Source organism: Ailuropoda melanoleuca, chromosome 7 (assembly GCF_002007445.2).
Source record: "Ailuropoda melanoleuca isolate Jingjing chromosome 7, ASM200744v2, whole genome shotgun sequence".
NCBI classification, from domain to species: Eukaryota; Metazoa; Chordata; class Mammalia; order Carnivora; family Ursidae; genus Ailuropoda; species Ailuropoda melanoleuca.
In genome coordinates, this window is record NC_048224.1 from 79439645 (window position 1) to 79447692 (window position 8048).

The window sequence follows — 8048 nt, forward strand, 5'->3', positions numbered from 1 at the left end:
ACACACACTCTTCTCCCTCTTCTGAAAAAAGCAACCCAGATTTGAAAAGGATTTATTCCTCCAGTGTTCTGATGTCTACTGCCCCAGGGTTTGTGAATTTCTTTCCTATTCTAAATATTTCATTATAAAGCTTAGGATACTTAAAGGAGCAGTAGACTGCACCGGTCCATTTTCAAGCTTCACATGAAGAGAAGACTTAAATTGGATTTTTTCTTCTAAGGAATACCAAGAATTTCATGGATTTTTGCCATGAAATTCTTTAAGACGTCAGCATGAACCAGGTGAGGGGCAGTGATTCTAAGATACACACTATTCACATCCATTTCGCCTGATTGAAAGCACTTCAGACTTTGGATTTTGAGTCTTTGAGGTGCTCTTTTGGTCTATTGATTCTTATTTTCTAGATTCTTTTTCTAAGATTTATTTATTTGAGAGAGAGAGCACAAGTGGGGGGAGGGACAGAGGGAGAGAGAGAATCCTGGAGCAGCCTTCCCACTGAACATGGAGCCCAACATGGGGCTCGATCCCAAGACCCTGAGATCATGACATGAGCCAAAATCAAGAGTTGCCCGCTTCACTGACTGAGCCACCCAGGTGTCCCTTTCTAGATTTATTTGTACATACTATGTGTTAGACACCATTCCAGGTGCTGGAACCACAGTGGAGGATCTGAGCTAAAGATGCAGACTGGAGAGTCATTGAAAAATTTAAAGCCACTGGAATGACAGGAGTGTATAGATGGAGAAGAGAAGATGGGTCCAGTTCAGAGCCTCAGAGTACTCCCAAAATTAAATTTAGAAGTCCAGCAGAAGAGAGGGACTTACGATGGAGCAAACTTTTATGGTAGGGAGCAAACCAGAAGAGTGTGTGCTATCATACAACGAAAGAAGGCAGTGTTTCAAGGAAATGCTGCCCAAAGGTCAAGTAAGATAAGAACAGATCAGTGATCATTGGTCTTGTCAACAGGGAGATGATCTTAATTACCATGAGCAACTGGAAGGGATAGAAGCCCAGCTGTGATGGGTTGCAGGAAAGAATGTGAAAAGGAGTGGAGACTGTGACGTTGAAAATACTTTGAATTAGTTGCGTCAAGAACAGCAGGTAAATGAAGTTGTGCCTAGAGGTGGATGTGGGGTCACAGGAAAGGGGTCTTTCCGTGGGTATACCAGTAGTCATAATAGTCCAATGGAGAGAGAGAAATTGGAGTGGCAGGAAATGAAATGGATGAAACAAGGAGGGAAACCAGGAGGAAGGGGTCCAAAGCACCTGCAGGATTAAAGGGCAGACTTAGGTAAAAGAAGAAATTTTACACACACAAACAGAAGACAGAGCAGTAAGGAAGAGTATGAAAGCAGGCATGCTGGTAGATTTGGAAAGTGGGGCAATAAGAATTTCCTCTCTAATTCCGTGTTTTTAAAGAAGTATGAAACAAGGTCATCATTTGTCCTTTGAGTATCTTTATAGTATGAGCTGGTAGAATGACTGCTATGCTCTCCACTAAGATGAGAGCTGGGGTACTGGCCTGGGGATCTGGTGTACACACGGATTATTTATCAAGTCACTTAGCCCGTTGGCGAATATGTTTCTTAACTCTCGAACAGTAATGATAACTCTTGTATTGGTCAGATACTGGAGAATTCACCCTGGAAATTTCTGTTTCTGGAAACTCAACTAACTAGAGGTCCAGAGATACCTGAAACACTGAATAAATTGGAAAATGTGTTTTGAAACATACAGTAGAGCTGAAAAAAAGTGAGCACAATTCTCAGAGGCCAGAAACAGTGAGAAAACATGAATGCAAATGGGTACCGCTACTGGAGCCAGCATTGTGTCATCTGCTGACCACCAGGGACCTAGTGCCTGGGTTTTAAGAGTCTCCATGCCTGCAGGACAGGAAGCAATCCTGGGCGAGAGTATGATGAGACATCAGAGGGAATTCTGGCAAAAAACAAACAAATAAACAGGACCTCAGAAGGCAACACTCTCAATGAGTGAATCTAGAATAGGAAAATCTACTGGAGAGGAAAATAGATCTAAGTCTGTTCTGCCCTTGGTTCTTGACGGAGGGGCAAGGGAGGAAAGTGGGGGAAGAACTCAGAATATTTAACTATAAGCCTGCACTTAAAATGGTTCGAGTCTGGAATTCAGTCCAAAACTGTAAACTAAAAATTTAGTAAAAGAGGAATACACTTTACCACACATCTCAAAGAATTCTGACAATCATGTTTCAAAAGACAGGTATTTGCAAAAAGAAAGGGAGAGAGGTGTCTGGGTGGCTCAGTCAGCTAAGCGTCTGCCTTTGGCTCAGGTCATGATCCCAGGGTCCTGGGATCAAGCCCCGAGTCAGGCTCCCTGCTCACTGGGGAATCTACTTCTCCCCTGCCTGCTGATCCCCCTGTTTGTGCTTGCTCTCTCTTTCTCTCTCTGTATCATATAAGTAAATAAAATCTTTAAAAAATTAAAAAAGAAAAGAAAAAGAAAAAGGAAAAAGAAAGAAAAGGAGAGACCCTACAACGGAAAGGAAAACAAGCCACCTTGTAAGGGGTTAATAGAAGCAACAACTTGCAAGATCAGACAATGTAAGAATATAGATAATCAGATTATCAGATAAGAATATAAAATATGTTTGATATGTTTAAAAAATGAAAGACGGGAAGATGAAAAGGTTCTAAAGACCTGCTGTACAACATTGTGTTTACAGTTAACAATCCTGTATTGCACACGTAAACATCTGCTAAGAGGGTAGATTTCACATTATGTGTTTTTTAGCACAATAAAGAAAAGGAAAGGTAGTATCAAAAAGTTGGCAGAGAAATAAGAGACTGTCAAATATAATCAGGCAGATTTTTTTAAAGGCCAATTAAAACTTGGAGAAACAAAAGTTGAAGTAACTAGTCAGAACTGAAGGGAAATTTAATGCAAAAGATCAAGCTGAAAAAAATTACCAAAAATGCAGTATAAAATGGCAAAGAGATGAAAAATATGAAAGAGGGATTAAGAGGCAAGGAGGTCAAGGAAAAACTTCTAACGTATATCTGAAGAGAGCACCAAACGAGATAATGGAGAATTTTCTAGAGTTGATTAATGACAATAATCCTCTGATTCCCAAAACTCAACAAACACCAGTATTTCCAGAGAAGGCCTCTCCCAGACACCTCAATCACAAAAGATAGAGAAGCATCCAGAGGAAAAGAGAGACAACCTACAAAGAATATTAGCCCAACAGGTGGCTTGCAAACAGCAACAACTGAGAGAAAATCATGGATAATCTGGCAAAACTACCTTTCAAATATGAGAGTGAAATTAACATAATTTCAAGAAAGAAAAACCCCAGAGAGCTCATCACCGACAAACACTCAGTAAAAAACTTTGAAACGATGATGTTCAGAAAGAAGAAAATGGTCACAGGGGGAAATAAAATGGTTCTCAAGAAGAAATGAGGAGGCAAGGAAATAACAAACATGTGGGTCAATACTTCAAAGTACAGGGGCGCCTGGGTAGCTCAGTCGGGTAAGCATCAGACTCTTGATTTCAGCTCAGGTCATGATCTCAGGGTCATGAGATTGAGCCCCTTGTCGAGGGCTCTGCACTGAGCATTGAGTCTGCTTGAGATTCTCTCTCTTCCTCTGGCCCTCCCCTCCGCACTCTCTTTCACACTCTCCTTCTTAAACTAACAACAAAAATAATAACATTTTAAAGTACAGAATAATCACTATCATGTCCGATCTGTCAAAAAGAGAGAAGGAGATAGAAGTAAAAAACTAAATAAAAATAGCATAGGAGTCAGAAGCAGGTAACTTGGTCAGTTAATCTCAACCCTAGGAGCATCAGTATTCCCCTCTGTAGATGTTAAACAGTAGCCATGTTCAAAAGGATTTCTGGAATCTATTTGCTTCTAATTCAGGTCGATTTTTGATATCTTGCTTAAAGCGTTAATGGTTGCATATTCTGTGAACCAAATTTCCTAATGGTGGCACTTTGCTGCAGACCCGGAGCATTTAAGTAGCTAAACCAAGTGCAACAGATCCCAAAACTCCCAGATTTTCTTTTTTTTTTTTCCATTTCCATCTCCATTTAATTTCTAAAAGCGATGAGATAACCACAATGACAGCAATCTAAGTGGCTGTACATTTTGTCTAAAATGCCCTGAAATCATTCTGAGTTATTATGTAAATACCCAAATCTGCTCATTATGTTGTTATGGGGGGAGGCTCAGCAGTCCTCCTGCCGGTGCTATTTCTTAAGATGAGATCATTAGAAAAGGATTAGTGGTGTAATGTCTGAGGGGCTTAAACAATAATTTGAGTCTTTCAGATGTGCACGAGGTAATTTTAAATAAATTCCAGGGTTTTTCTGATGACAGCCCTTAGTTCAATCATAACTGCCTTTAAAGAAATGCTAATTGGATGAGGTAATTTCTAATGCAAAACTTGACATGTTGCAGGCCCCGTAAATAGTAGTTATCACCATTCTTAGTATAATTTCTGGGTAGAAATAAAAAGAACCCAAAAAGCATGGCTGCCATGATGGACCATTGGTCTTCAGAAGTCTTGGCTCCTCCCGACAGTGATTTGTAACTTTCTAAGGCCACAAAACTGGGCAAGAGAGAGACAGTTATCACCATATTTTATTTCTGGGAATGTCTAATCCATCGAGTCCAAAAACATTTAGAAAGCACAAGTATATGGTGGGCATTGCCAATGGAAAGGTGGATAAGATGTGATCCCTTCTCTTCAAGGGCTCACAGTCAGCCACATGATGCATAAGATTAGCATTTGGGCAAATGTTTACTGGGCCCCTACCTTGAGCTTGGCATTGTGCTAGCCCTGGGGACACAGACATAGGCAAGGTATGTGTCTTCAGGATCTCACCGTCTAGTGGAGAATGCACATAAACTCTAAACCAGGAGATTACAAAGCATCGCAGCCATAAAAGAGCCATGTTGGGAAGGACAAGAGGTGGACCAGCTAATCCTAACTAGAAAAGCTGGAGGAAATTTGAAAAGGAATTGGCATTGGAAATTGGACTTGAAAGATGGATAAGAAATAAGAGCATCCCAGACAGAGAGGATAGTATGGCAACAAGGCAGAGTCATGAAACATTGTGCCAGGTTTGAGGAGCAAGGGACAGTCCTGCGTGGCCTGACCGTCAAGTATGTAGGTGAAAACTGGAAAAAGCTGAGGTTGGAGAACTAAATGGGGTCAGTTTGGGACAAATCTTGCAACCTTTACAAAGAATTTAAACCTTTTTCTGGAACAACAGCAGGCAATGGGGAATTTGAAGCAGGAGAGAGTTGTATCCAATTTTTTTTTTTTTTAATGATTTCATGAGGTCAGTGTTAAAGTTACTCCAGATATCAGAGCGACTAGAGGTCAGGGAAAAAGAACAGTGGAGAGGCCACAGCAATAGTCTAGACAAGACATGATAATATGAATCCAAGTCACAGCGGTGGGGCAGTGCGAATGCAGCCAAATATATGAGAAGAAATTGACAAGATAGGCAGCTAATTGAATGTGGCAGGAGAAGGAGAGAAATCAAAGATACATGGAGGGACATCTAACTTGAGAAACTAAGTGAGCCACTTATCACTACCTGAGAGAGAGGGAGTATAAGATATAGAGCAGGTTTGGGAAAAAAAGATGATAAATTCTGTTTAGCAAAATTTAAGTTTGATAGACTTATGATACCTCAACAGGAAGGATGTATCTAGTAGGCAATTCAAACTATGCGGTGCTGGTTTGGGGAGATAAAAGTTTGAGAGAGTAATAGTTGAAGCTGTGGCTGTCTTCTGGTGAATTCAAAATTTAAACACAAATACGTATGTCAGAAGGAGACCACAGGGGCCTGAGAATTTAGGTAGAATAACCAAAGCTCGTTGTCAGGCCAATCACATTCATGAGAACCTACAGGGCAATGCACTCCACTCTAGCCTCTGTGGAGAATAAAAGTCAATAGACAGAGGGTCCACCCTTTTCCCAGTCTCTTATCTAAGTAAAAATATTCACGATCCTTTTCTGCTGCTCTTCTGCTGCTAGCTTGATGAAGCTATGACTCATGGTCAGGATTCTTGAACTTTCCTTTACATCCTCTCGTTGACTGGAAGCCTCTGAGGTGAGGTGCAGAAAAGAAGCTGGCACATCGAGAAGCCACAGAGTCACAAAATGAACCCAAGACTGAAAGCCTATGGGTGAAAGCTGCCTTTCTTTCCTCTGCATTCTGTCTTCAAGAGATATATCCATAAGCAGGCATACCCAGCACAACATGTCCACCTCCGCTTGCCCTAGGCACGTGCTATCGAAGCCTGGATCAAGGCCATTTTTACTACCTCCCCAGAACGTGGTTTCCTTCCTGGTGACTTCCATCCATGACTTCTCCTGTGCCCTTCTCTTCGAAGACAACAGCAGCCTGGGAGACAACATCATTCAAATAGTAATGACCTTGCATTGATCTCTTTGCTTCTGGTTATGTTCCCTGCTTTACATTGCCTCTCTAGTTATCCCCTTGAAATATTTGAAATTCAAGGACAATGAGATAAGATCCAGGGTCATGCCCCCAAACTACTCACATCTCCCTAGAAAAGACTAGACATCCTGGCATTCCCCAAACAAGAAGTCTCCTCTCTATCTATTACATGGTGAAAAGTTGGGATGGGAAAGAAATTTAAATCGACCATGAAATTGTTTGGTGCACATTAGCACTTTTCAAACTGGGGTATGAGGTACCCAGTGATATAAGCTGTGGGCCAGATAATTCAAGAAACCACAGATAAAACTGTTTGCTTGGGAACTTCAGTTTCACTTGAAGAAGGGAAAGAGGATTTTGTCTTAATATCAAATAAGCACAAATATATTGAGAAGTAGACTGCCAAGTTTTCATAGGCTTTTTAAAAGATAAAATATGAGACTTCAAAGAAATTTCAGACCTTTAGACAGACAGCTTCCAGCCCCCTAAATTCGAGAGGCAAAAATTCCCTCTCCTCTGCCATGAGGGCATTTCGGATGCTTGGGGAAGATTCTTGGCTGGAAGAATAAGAAAGGGAAACAAGCTCACAGGTCAGTCTGGTAAGATGAAAAAAGCCTGGAGGATAAAATAGGCAGTGTCTAGAATGAGAATATACGAAAACAGCACAGACACCAATTAAGAGACATGTGGATAAACTTAGAATGTAGACCAAGGACACCTGGATCACCCACTTGCTATGTAGCCTTGGGGAGGACATATCATCTCCCTGAGTCCCAGTTTCCTCGTCTGTAAAGTGAAGGACTTGTACTACATGAAAAGTTACAGCCTCTTTAAAATATCTGAACCGTTTCCAACCTTTAAAACTTAGGGGACTTCAAATAAAATCCTAAATTGCTGTCTTCTCTTAAAAAATGAGAACATTTTACCACTGAGCCTGTCATAGTCGCACATGGCAACTATTTTGGGGGGTGAAGTGAGCCTCTTTTAGACAGGAGTCCCTACATGCCCTCGGGTTGTATGTGGGCCCTAGTCACTCTCCCCATGTTGACCCGTTTTGCCCAACTATAGACCTAAGAAGTCCAAATCAGTGGCCCCACGGGGCTGCTTCAATTTAAATGAAACTAAAACAAAATAATCTTAAAAATTCAGTTCCTCAGTCGCTCTAGTCAATTTCAAGATTCAACAGCCACTGTGTGGCTAGGGGCCACTGAACTGGACATTGCCATCATCACAGAGAGTTCCATTAGATGGGACTGCATAAACACTTCAGCATGTGACCCCAGGCTAAATGACATTTGGGGATCTCTGGTAGCCCTGATTCCAACTTCTTTGTGGGGAAACCCCACCAACAGAGATTGCAGCTACTGTACAAATGTCCCTTTTAAAAGATCTCTCCTTCTAGATCTGTTGCCAGAGACAGAGATGATATCGAAAGACACATTCTTGAATCAAGAGCACAAGTGGCTTCCACCACGGGCAAGAGGGACAGGTGTTGATTTGTCTTCAGCGGGCCAGGTGGGTGCAGGCAGCTGGAAGTGGGCAACCCCTTCTCTCCCGGCAGCCCAAATCAGCCCAGCCGCATCCAA